The 12,900-nt window shown below is 49.3% G+C and overlaps 1 long non-coding RNA gene across 1 annotated transcript; it reads right to left on the reverse strand.

Moving 5' to 3' along the window:
- Nucleotides 1-781: 781 nt before the first annotated feature.
- On the reverse strand, nucleotides 782-12,874 carry LOC109163609. Its single transcript, XR_002051297.1, has 3 exons — nucleotides 12,549-12,874; nucleotides 6,328-6,334; nucleotides 782-792 (listed from the first exon to the last, which is right to left on the reverse strand). It is a non-coding gene; the product is annotated as an uncharacterized LOC109163609 (long non-coding RNA).
- Between the last annotated feature and the right edge of the window lie 26 nt (nucleotides 12,875-12,900).

Here is a 12,900-nt window from a genome sequence, read left to right on the forward strand (position 1 = left end):
GAAACCTATTTTTGTTCATGGTCAATTGTATGTTGTAATGTGTAATATTCAATTTACTTTTTATTATTATTTAATAATAAGTTTTGTTTTTAAAATTATTATTTTTTAATTCATGTATCTATTTAATTTATTATACTTAAATTAGGTCTATCATAAAGAACTTAAAATAATTATAGTAATATTATCTCATATAACACAATAACAATATTTCTAATATTTAGTCCGTGCAATGCACGGATAAAATACTAGTTATTGAACAAAAAATGATAAACGTTAAGTACTAATAAGGACACAAAGATAATATTGTGATGCACCATTGTTGTAAACTTTAATTGGCCATCATATTTGCCTTCAACACTTCAAAAATTCTTTTGCCAACCAAACATTAGAGTTCAAGACTTCAAGAAATTGTTGAAATTAAAAAATAATTTAAATTCTTCCGAACCAAATGGACAATTTTTTTTGGAATGAATTGATTACCTCTTTGCGGAGCATAGAGCTAGGTGTGAATGCTCAACCAGTACCACACATTCGGCAATCATGATGTCAAAAATTTTTGGATGACGAGAAAAATCTGCAATCACTAATTGAGAGTGTGTACGAGATAAACTCGTCTTGTGACCCTAGTCAGTAAAGTATCACAAAGAGGTAAATCAAGTTAGGTTGTTCATAAGTGATTGGTTAAACCATGAGGCCAATAGGTTGCTCGACACTAGTACAAAAAAAGCCATCTGAGTCTCCTATATAACACTTTCCGAGTCACCTGTACAGGTGACTCGGATTCCAGAGCCTCTGAAAGTGTTTAGCTTTCCGAGGCACCTGTATAAGGTGTCGCGAAAAGCTAAATAAGCATTTTTTATTTTTTTTATACAGACTTTCCGAGGCACCTGCTATGCTGCAGGTGCCTCGGAAAGTTTTTTATTAATTAATAACCGCGACACCCAAGCACTGGTGGGTGTCGCAGAAAACTTTTTTTTTTTTTTTTTTTTTTTATAATTTCTTTCCGAGGCACCCTCAGCACTGAGGGTGCCTCGGAAAGTTCCCATTTAAAAAAAATAAAAATAAATAAATAAATAAATAAATAAATAAATAAATAAATATATATATATATACATATATATATATATATATATATATATATATATATATATGTATATATATATATATATATGTATATATATATATATATGTATATATATATGTATATATATATGTATATATATATATATATATATATATATATATATATATATATATATATATATATATATATATATATATATATATATATATATATATGGTAGGGAATATCCCGACCGATTTGCCTTTGTTTTTCTCTCTTTGTTTTGCAGGTAACAGGTCGGGCTTCATGTGAAGAACCCGGTCGGGGTCTGACCGGGAGTTGCCCGAGCAGTAGTGTCGACCACCGAGCGGTAGCCCTTTGGCCAGAGAGCTGACAAAGGACACGTGGCGGCTCTTTACGACGACAGACAGGGCACCCGGGAGGATGACACGTGGTGGCTACGTGGAGAACATGCCGAACGGTCGGATCCTTGTCCCCGGCACAGCGGCTATAAATACCCACAGTAGCTACAGTGTAGAGGACTTTTGGACGATCGATAGGTTGTTACTAGAGAATCCCGACCGCAGTCAGTCGGCACTCAGAGCAACCAAGTAGATTGTACTTAGGGCCTCTACCGTGATCAATAAAGATATTACTCGCTTTAATTGGTCTCGGGTTTATTTTATATTGCTTACGTAGAATTAGCAGTATCATTTTGGCGCCGTCCGTGGGGACCTGTGCAAGAAAGCAACGTCTTGACGAGCACTCCGTCTCTTTGCAACAATGTATCCGTGGGCTTACAACAACTTCGCCGACGACCAGGCGGATGCAGCGAGTTCATCTGACCACCATGCTACCCAAAAGCAAGGTTAGACAGTGGAACTGAATCTTAATCTCTCACCACCGCATTCGTCCAACACATACCCGGTTGCTCAACAACCGGTGAACTACATTCAACCGGGATACCCAACACCCGGTCAGCCGTATCAGCAACAACCGGTGATGTATCCCGGCCAATATCCATGCCCGGTCCCACCTCCGCCGTACGGGTATTGGCCTGGCCAACCGATGTACTACACTCCCCCGGTTGGGTATCCACCATATACGCCTGCTTACACGGCTCCAGCCGCCGCCCCTCCAGTTTACCCGACCGCACAGGTAGAGCCGCAGCGTCAGTCCGCTTCCCGGGCTCGACGCTCGGCTCGTTCGCGGTTGGGGTCGGGGGGTGCTGATGCGATGGAGGCACCAGGGCAGGCCCAGCAAGCGGTCGGGGTTCCCGTCCAAGCGGAGGACCCCGAAGAAGTTGCCCGAGCGGCAGCTTTTGATCGTCTTCGACCAGAGATGCGTCAGCGTTTAGGACCCCAAGACCCGAACCGCCAGCAAGAAGACGTACAGATGCAGGAGGCCAGCCAGGAGGCTTCATCCGGGTATAGCGGGTCGAGATCTCACCGACGGCGACGCGCTCGGGATACAGCCCAAGCTGCTCAAGCCGCCGAGCTCAACGAGACCCGAGGATTACTCTATAACCTCCAGGCGGAGTTTGCGCAATTCAGAAACGCGCACCCTGCAGCACCCCCGATCGACCAACCGACCCTACACCAGACGCCTGTCACAGCGGCGGTGATGGCTCAGCCTTACCCGCTTGATTTAAAGGTCTCTGGAGAGAAAAGTTATGATGGTCGGACAGACCCCGAGGCTCACGTTAACGACTTCTACAGCAATATGACGCTGAAGGGCGTGTCAGACGCCGTAATGTGCAGGGCTTTCTATTCCACGCTTACCGGTCGGGCGGTGGAATGGTTCCGAACTTTGCAGCCGGGTTCGATCGACAAGTTTGACACCTTGGCGATCAAGTTTGTGAGAAAATTCATCACTTCCAAAGTGGTGAGGAAGCCCTATATGTATCTGGAGAAGGCCAAGCAACTTGAAGGAGAGAGCTTGACCGATTTCCTCATCAAGTGGAAGGCGGCGGTCGGGGAGGTTGAGCCCATGGATGATGCGACCGCCACTCACATGTTACACATCTCTCTCCGGGCGGGGTATTTATATCAAGATTTCATTTTACACCCCCCGGCTACGTATGAGGAGGCCCTTCGAAGGGTCACAGATTATGCCAATGCCGGCGAGGCGAACGCCGTAAAACGCTCGCAAGAGGTCGGGTCTTCGTCCCGTAAACCGGCCGGCCGGGCGGAACACCGATCGGGTGATGACCATCCCCGATCCCGCACCAGGCTGGGCATGACACTGAAGAGTGTACCCACTTGCGCCAACTGTTGGAGGATTTGCTCAATCTTGGAAAGTTGGACAAGTGTGTGGGGAGGAGAGAAGACCCCAAGAGGAACACCGATCGGAGAGATCAGCGGCGCTCCCATCACCGCTCCGATCGGTCAGGTCAGGACCGAAGAGACGATCGAAGAGATGATCGTCGCGATGACCGACGGGACCCTGACCCTCCATCTAGCAGCCGACCAGCAGGAAAGCCGACCATCCACGTTATTTTCGGTGGATTGGAAGACGCTTCCCGGCCGCGGAGCAATTGCCCGGTCGCCGTGGTAGATTCCCGGGAGACCGGGAAGAGGCAAAAGATGGAGCCCATAACCTTCACCCTGGAAGATCAACCCAGCAGCGGCGACCACGGCATGGAGGCGCTCGTGGTCACAATTGATGTGAAAGGGACGGATGTCCAGAGGGTTATGGTCGACACTGGCAGCAGTGTGAACGTCCTTTATTTGGACGTGTTTGAAAAGCTTGGACTAGACAGGAAGGAGCTGACTCCGGTCGGTGTACCACTGTCTGGCTTTACCGAGGCTCTTATTTACCCCGAGGGAAAGATAACGCTCCCAGTTGAGATCGGCACATCTCTGAAGTCGATCAAGACGGAGCTAGAATTCGTTGTGGTCATCCTCCACTGCGTCCACAACATTATCTTGGGCCGACCCGCCATTATGAAGATCGGTGGGATAATTTCAATGCCCCACCTGTGCATGAAATTCCCCACCCCCAATGGGGTCGGTGTAGTCCGCGGCGACGTCCAATCCGCCCGGAAGTGTTACACCCGAGCGGTCAACAGACGCGACTCCGGTTCGTCTTCCCGGGTGAACACCATAGCCAAAGAGGAGGCTAAAGATCGGAAGGAACAGCCTGAGCCTTCCGAGGAGATAGAAGAAGTTCCCCTATCCGAGGACCGACCGGATAGGAAGATTAAGATTGGCCGGGCCCTCCCCTCCGAGCTCCGGGCGGAAATTTTGGCTATACTCCGGGAGTATGCCGATATTTTTGCTTGGGGGCCCGAAGACATGCCCGGGATCGACCGATCGGTAATCTACCACAAGTTAGCCGTCGATCCCGCAGCAAAGCCGGTCGTGCAAAAAACCCGGCACCTTTCTTCCGATCGCCGCGAGTTTGTTAGAGAAGAAGTCAAGAAGATGGCGGCGATCGAGCACATCCGACCAGTGATCTATCCCGAGTGGGTGGCCAATATAGTCCTTGTTCCTAAGCCCCCAGCTTGGAGGATGTGCATTGATTTTACCGACCTCAACAAGGCCTGTCTGCTCGACCCGTATCCTCTACCGAGTATCCACCAGATGGTCGACGAGACGGCTGGGGCCGAGTTAATGAGCTTCATGGATGCATTCAAGGGTTATCATCAAATCATGATGCACCATGAAGATGAGAGCAAGACAGCCTTCGTGACCCCGGACGGGCTGTATTGCTACCGGGTGATGCCGTTCGGTCTCCGGAACGCGGGAGCAACCTATCAGAGAATGGTCAATATGCTTTTTGCCGATCTACTGGGCCGAACGATGGAAGCTTACATTGACGATATGCTGGTCAAGAGTCGGGACCGATCCGACCACACTCGGGATCTCCGGGAGTGCTTCCAGATCATGAGGAAGTACCAGTTGCGGCTGAACCCGACCAAGTGTACATTTGCGGTTCAGACCGGCAAGTTCCTCGGCTATATGATGACTAAGAGAGGAATTGAGCCCAACCCGGCCAAAGTAAAAGCGATTCTGGACATGCAACCACCTTCTACCGTTCGGGAAGTCCAGCAATTGACCGGTCGGTTGGCAGCCCTTAGCCGATTCCTCTCCAAGTTAGCCGAGCGCTCTTTACCTTTCTTCAAGGTATTGCGAAAGGTTAATGGATTCGTCTGGGACGAAGAATGCCGAGCGGCTTTTGATGAGCTGAAGGAGTATCTCATGTCACTAATCGTGCTCTCAAAGCCCGAGCTCGGAGAAGAGTTAGATGTATACCTCGCCGTCTCCGATCGTGCAGTAAGCGCAGTATTGTGCCGAACCGATCCGGAGGGGTTCCAGCGACCGGTGTACTATGTAAGCCACGCGCTACATGGTCCTGAGCTCCGGTACTCCCGGTTAGAGAAGGTCGTCTACGCCTTATACATTGCCGCGAAGAAGTTGGCTCCCTATTTCTAGGGTCGAGCAATTCGCGTGCTGACCGATCAGCCGATCGGGCCAGTCCTCCGAACTGCTTCATCGTCTGGTCGCCTAGTCAAGTGGGCGTTGATGTTGACCCAGTACGCGATTGAATACCGACCGAGACCAGCTATCAAAGGTCAAGCCTTGGTTGATTTCTTGGTCGAGTGCACCGCCCGGGATACCCTACCCCTCGAGGTTGCGGATCCTGAGGCTGAGTGGTGGTCGTTGGCTACTGACGGGTCGAGTAGCAAGAAAGGAGCAGGAGGAGGAGTGGTGGTTACGAGCCCGGAAGGATTCAAAGTCTATTTTGCTCTTATGTATCAGTTTCATTCGACCAATAATGAAGCCGAGTACGAAGCCTTTGTTAATGGCTTACAGTGCGCTCGGGACTTGGGGGCTGAATACATTCGGGGCCAAACAGATTCCGCACTCGTGGTCGGGCAGGTTCTCGGAGATTATGAAGTTAATGGAGAACGTCTGCAGTTATACCGAGACCTAGCCATGGAGAAGCTTGCTCAGTTCCGGGGGTATACCGTCCGGCACATACCCCGATTGGATAATGCCGACGCGGACATCTTGTCAAAGTTGGCTCAAGATGCCCCGGAACATATGTCGTAGATAGCACGAATCTTGGTGATCCCGAGACATAGCATCCATCGCCTACCGGTCAATCCAATCCAACCGGTAGAAGACAGTTGGATCACCGATCTAAAGGAGTTCCTCGAGCACGGTCGACTCCCAGACGACCCACAGCGTGCTCGGAAGGCCAAGCTTAGAGCCCCAACATTCCAAGTCTTGGACGGTCGTCTCTACAGGCGATCGTACGGAGGACCTCTTATGCGGTGCCTGACCGCATTTGAGGCTGATCTGGTCATGAAGGAATTGCATTCGGGAATTTGTTCTTCACATCAAGGAGGCCGATCGTTAGCCCGTCGTATCATGCTGATCGGGTACTATTGGCCGTCCCTCCAGCTAGACTGTGAAAAGTTAGCTCGGGAATGTGAGACGTGCCAACTGTTTGCCCGGATGCCTGGACGACCGGCAACTTTCTATCAGCCGGTCACGACTGCAATTCCCTTCGCTAGGTGGGGGGTAGACATCTTGGGCCCCTTCCCTCAGCTCTCTGGTCGGAGAAAGTTTGTGATTGTCGCCATTGATTACTTTTCCAAGTGGATAGAAGCCGAGCCCTTAGCCACGATCACTTCACAGCAGTGTGCTCGCTTCCTTTGGCGCAATGTGATTTCCCGCTTTGGCGTGCCCGTGCATCTCATCAGCGACAACGGCCGCCAATTTGTAAGCCAATATTTTCAAAATTTCTTGGCCACGATCGGGACGACCCATGTCCGGTCGTCGGTGGCTTACCCGCAGGGAAACAGACAAGTGGAAAACGTTAACCAGACGATTCTGGAAGGTCTAAAAAAGAAGCTACACTCGGCTGGTCATAGTTGGGCCGATGAGTTGCCATATGTGTTGTGGACTTATCGGACGACCCCGATGGAAGCTACTTTGGAGACCCCTTTCGCCCTGGTTTATGGGGCAGAGGCCCGACTCCCGATCGAGGCTTGGATCCCGACCGATCGAGAAAGAACCTATAATGTGGAGGAGAACGAACATGCGATGGTCGTGGATCTCGACGGGGTTGCAGAAAAAAGAGAGCTAGCCGCTCGGCGCATGGCTGAGTATCAGAAACGGGTCAAGAGTTCGAAGGATGTACGGGTCAACCCTCGTTATTTCCAGGTGGAAGATTACGTTCTACGACGAAGGGAGGCCAGTCAACCTTTGGAAGGCGGAAAGCTAGCTCAAAATTGGGAAGGGCCGTACATCATCAGTGCTATTATACGGCCGGGTACGTACCGACTGGAGACGACAACCGGTCGGATAATCGAGGGGACTTGGAATTCCGAGCACCTCGTTATGTTTAGGCACTAGCCTATTTTTTATAATCTTGGGACGAAGTGGGGGCTCGACCTGCGAGTTGGTCCCGGTCGTCATATGTAATTAAATTTACTATTGTAAATATTTGTTAACCGCCTGCGAGTGGGAAGGTTTAATGTATATACGATCGGTGATTGCTTGACCGTTTGTATACGGCGGCCCGGTCGGTTATTTTCTATACCTTTAGTGCATGCAGATTAAGTTACATCGACCGAGCGAGTTTATCGACCGGTCAAATACGCTCCTCTTCGGCGGACATTCGGATCACGCCATTTGATCGGGGAAGCCAGGAGCGTTCAGCATAATTCCCCGACCTATTCAACTTCTTTCCACTATCGCACTCACTCGTGCCTCGAGAGCACAATAGTGTGGGGGCTGGGATAAGGAAGTGTCTGTAGGCCCGTCGCTCGGGAAAAACCCGACCGTAGTGGCTTACTTATTTTCAAAATTTCGTCAAGGCCAGGAGATCGGGTAAACCTGATCAGGTTGGCCAGTATGACGTTGATATAAGTCCGTTGTTCGGAGATATCCCGAACGTGGAGGCTTACCTATTCTCAAAATTTCGACAAGGCCTTTGGATCGGATAAACTCGGTCGGGTAGGCCAATGAGACGTCGAGATTTTAGATGTGCGACCGGGCCATAAGGCCATAAGGTCGGATATCGAGTGGGGGGAACAGTGTTTTGGATGTGCGACCGGGCCATAAGGCCACAAGGCCGGATATTGAGCGAGTAGGAATAGTGCACGACCGGGCTAAAAGGCTGTAAGGTCGGGCATCTATGATCGGTGTACGCACATTGAAAATGAAGATGTAAAGTAAAAAATGAACGGCACAAGTTGAACACAAAAGTAATTTATTAATCAAAAAACGCGCCCGGTACAACTCGGGACCGGGCTCCCGATTAGCATCACTTACACAAGGAAGTAGAATTTAAAACTATCCTACTTCTTCGCCTCCTTCGCTTCATCCTTCTTAGAAGTACCCGCCTCGCTCGGGGTGGTTCCCGTTGACGTGGTCGGGTTGGCAGTGATCTCCTTTGAGGCAAAAGGGGAAAGACCGGGATCAGCCAAGTCGGGAGGGAGTGCAGACAATACGAGTTGGAGGTCGTCTCCTTCGAGAGCTTGCCCCAATCGTTTTTGAGCATTCTCCAGCATCTTCCTTTGGCCGGCCTTGAAGGCCCACCGACCAAAGGATAGAATCAGATCCTCCCCAACCTTGGTCCGTCGAGCGGCTGTGAGGAAGGCTGAGCCTACCTTGCCATCCTTGAAAGCTGATTGGGCCAGCTCGTCCGGATTCTCCAGGCGGGTTTTTAGCTCCTTGTTCTCCCCGATCGCCCGTTGGGCGACCTTCTCCGCCAGGACCCGGTCCTCCTCACTCTTCTTCAAGGCCTTCTGGACTTTCTCCAGCTCGGCCTGGATGTCCTTAACCTCCTGAAGACGTCGAGCAGCCATCTTCTTGTGACGGTCGGCTTCCTCGGCCAGCATTGCCCGACCTTGAAGAAGTTGAGCCGCTCGGGAGATCTGCAATGAAAAAATGTTTAGTCAGCTCGACCAGAAGCACTTGAAAAATCTTTAGAAGAAGAAGGTGCTTACCTCGGCCAGGTCGTGGCCAATCCGTTCAGCCACTTGAGTTGGGGTCATCTTCCCCAGATCTTCTTTAACTGGCCCGGCGTTCCCGATACGGGCCAGTATGGACGACTCGTCCTGGTTTCGCCCGGTCGACGGGCTCGGGCTATGCTGCTCCCGGCGGCGTTTGATACCGCCCACCTCGGTTACGCCCCGCTCCGGCGCTTTTTCTTTGCCCCGAGCGACTTCCACCCGGGTGACCAGTACGTCGCTGGGCTCAACCACAAAGCCCTCGGCCGTCGTGATGGTCGAGGTCCCCAGGGGTCGGGCCACAGGAATTTCCTTCTGCCCGGCTGGCTTCGCCTTCGCTTTCTTTTTACCGCCAAGGGAAATCTTGGCGGGTGGGGGAAGGGAAGTGTCGTCATCTCCGAATTCGGCCATTTCTGCAAGATAAAAAGGAAACGGTTAGCTCGGGAAGATAAAGAACAGTCGGGATATAAAGGGTCGGGGGAAGTAGTTAGCCTCGAACCTTTACCCTTCCTTTTTCCCCGAGCAGGCATCCTTGCAATTGTTACACCCGCCGGCTCGGGTTTGTATTTTTCGGTCAGGTCGTAAACCGGATCGGGGAGTTGGGCGGCTTCATAGCACTCGGGCGATTTGAAGATGCGATACTCGTAGATCTCGCTCGAGATCTTGGTCACAGCATCTATGAGGGCCTGGGTCTCGACTGGGACGACTTGTCTTCGAAAATGCTGGCTCCAGACCCTCTCGACCGGGAGGATCCACGGATCATATTTTACTGAAAAGATCCGGTTCTTCCACCCCCGGTTGTTCCCGGGCAGCCCCTCAATCGAGCATTTATCCGCTCGGGACTGGGTCATCAAAAATCCACCCCCGTACGCGGCTGCCAGCACCTTCACTTGGTAGACGAAGTTGAAGAGCTCCATGGTGCAGGCTAAGTCGTGCCGACTGCAAATCTGGGGGAAACACGCGATCATACAGTGCGCGTTCGGGCAAATTTGCCCGGGCATAACCTAGTAATAGCCCAGGAATGCGGTAAGGAGGCTGGAGAAGGGGAACGTGATCGGGGCCATTAACGAATCGTAATGCATCCCGATCCACTTCCCCTGATGCCGCTCGATGATATTCCCGAGCTGCCTGCTGGTGTCGAACTCGACCCGACCAGCGAGAGTTGCCGCGATTCTGCTTGCTTCCCCTTTCGTCAGCAAGCTCATCTGGCCTTCGACGCTCTCGCTGTTGAGGAACTCAAACCCGTCCTCGCTTGGCGTCGCCGGCCCGGCCGGGTCTTCCTCGACTGTTTCCGTTTCGTTTGCCCGGTGTTCCACCTCGGGCTCGGCTTGAGGGTAATCCCCTATTACCCTCGTAGGCGTTTCCCTAACGCCTGCATCCGGGGAATTTCGTCCGCTCGTGGACGTCTCATCGCTCCCCGACCCGCTGGAGCTCGACCCGGATGTCCCCGACGAGCTCGATGACCCTTCTGGCCCGGGGGCTCGGTCGGGTATGTGCTGTGGTCGTTGCTCGACCTCTGGAGAGTAGGACATGATGTCCACCTCCTCGCTGCTCTGCTCGATCGTGTTGTCGTAGTCTGCGATTGAAGCGTTCTGGCTTTCTGAGTCCGACATATTTTTCTACCTAAAGGTCGGTCGGGGTTAGTATAGGGTTCGGGAAGTTAGTTCGAAGTTAGTTCTATCCTACTCCTACGCAAAGCTAAAAACAAAGTAAAAGCTAAAGAATAGAGAGTTTACCGATTGGAGAAACTTCGCTGAAGTTGGTAGGTAGGTTGCTCGGTTGATCTGCTGAGTAACTCGCTCGGGACTCTTAGAGGGTGCTGATTGGATCAGAAGATTGAGGAAAGTTCATTTGAAGGCCTCAGGGCCCTATTTATAGGAGAGCATTTAGGCGGGAAACCAATCCATTTGCGTGACACGACCAGCGCTGATTCCGAGGCGACCGTTGCAGTCGCAGAGGCTGGCAGTGGCCAACACGTGGCGAGGGAAGGAATGACAGCTGGTCGGTCGGTTTGTTGGCCGACGTTTGGGCTTCTTCATCCCGTCCCGTTTTTTCCCGGACGGTCAAAAAGGCCCGGGCTGGGGGGCTTTTGGTAGGGAATATCCCGACCGACATAAGCTTTACCCCGACCGATTTGCCTTTGTTTTTCTCTCTTTGTTTTGCAGGTAACAGGTCGGGCTTCATGTGAAGAACCCGGTCAGGGTCTGACCGGGAGTTGCCCGAGCAGTAGTGTCGACCACCGAGCGGTAGCCCTTTGGCGAGAGAGCTAACAAAGGACACGTGGCGGCTCTTTACGACGACAGACAGGGCACCCGGGAGGATGACACGTGGTGGCTACGTGGAGAACATGCCGAACGGCCGGATCCTTGTCCCCGGCACAGCGGCTATAAATACCCACAGTAGCTACAGTGTAGAGGACTTTTGGACGATCGATAGGTTGTTACTAGAGAATCCCGACCGCAGTCAGTCGGCACTCAGAGCAACCAAGTAGATTGTACTTAGGGCCTCTACCGTGATCAATAAAGATATTACTCACTTTAATTGGTCTCGGGTTTATTTTATATTGCTTACGTAGAATTAGCAGTATCAATATATATATATATATATATATATATATATATATATATATATATATATATATATATATATATTGAAATACAACAACAATAATAATAGTCTATTAGATTTTACAAATCAACAATACAAGAAATTCTAAAAGAAATCAAACTAAAATCCAAAAAACTACATATATAAAATATTCATTGATCAAGATATAATTCAAGAGTTAGAGATAGGAAGAGTGCCACATGAATTCCTAGCCTGTAAACCAGTTCCACAAAAGTAAGCAAAGATAACATATTCCAGTTACATTCTTCCCCTTTCCCCTTTAGTTTCTCTTATCTTTCAAAACCCATAATTCATTCCTCTTTTCTAGACTATGGTCAGTAACCCCTTCAGCACCATTTTCTACCAATAGCCTAATGACTGATTCATGCTTTTCCAAGATGGCCTCCCATAATGGTACTCTCCCTTCTGTATCTGTATATGTTAAAAGACAAACAAAATGCAGAAAATACTATAAAAATTACTTCTTAATAGTACTTGTTGCTGGTTCTTGATTTCAATCATCTGACCCATTAAGAACTGTAATCATGTTACGAGCAGCACCTCTCACAACCAAGCGAAAATCCCTTCAGACTAAGATACTTAGCATATTTCTGCAAGATATATGCAAAAGAACAAAACAAATTAGAATTTCACCTAAATGTTTGATTTACCATTGGTATAGATTCAAAGACATAAGAAAACCTAAAATACTAATTAACTTAGACAAATTAATACTAATCATTGGAATGGGAACAAGATAGTATCTTATGGTGTCTTACTACATGCTGATGATAGGTATTAAACTTATTTGAAACACTCATTCTTGGGTCAATGAAAGAACTGTGAAAGTCATTCCCCATTATAAAGATACACAATCTTACAGAATGAATTTCAAATTATTCAACTTACTATTGGATGCTAATCTCATCACAACCTAAACTGCATTAGCGATTCAAAAATTAGTTGGATTGATCTCTAAGTTAAGAATTCACTCTCAAATAAGTTAGAAGAGCGTCTTCTATAACCTGAACTAGACCAGGGACAGGATACGCCTTCGGTCATTTATGGATATTCGATCAAAACTATACTCTGTACATTCCAGATCAGCATTAAAAGAACTGAAAGATCAACACGACAAATTTGAAGCATCCATCTAGCTTCTCATCTATTATTCAAAATTGTTTCAAATAAAGTAAGATTAACACCTGTTTAACTGTTTTGAGCTCCATTTCTAATTGCTGAATATATCACCTATTTTGCT

Source organism: Ipomoea nil, unplaced genomic scaffold (assembly GCF_001879475.1).
Source record: "Ipomoea nil cultivar Tokyo-kokei standard unplaced genomic scaffold, Asagao_1.1 scaffold3030, whole genome shotgun sequence".
NCBI lineage: Eukaryota > Viridiplantae > Streptophyta > Magnoliopsida > Solanales > Convolvulaceae > Ipomoea > Ipomoea nil.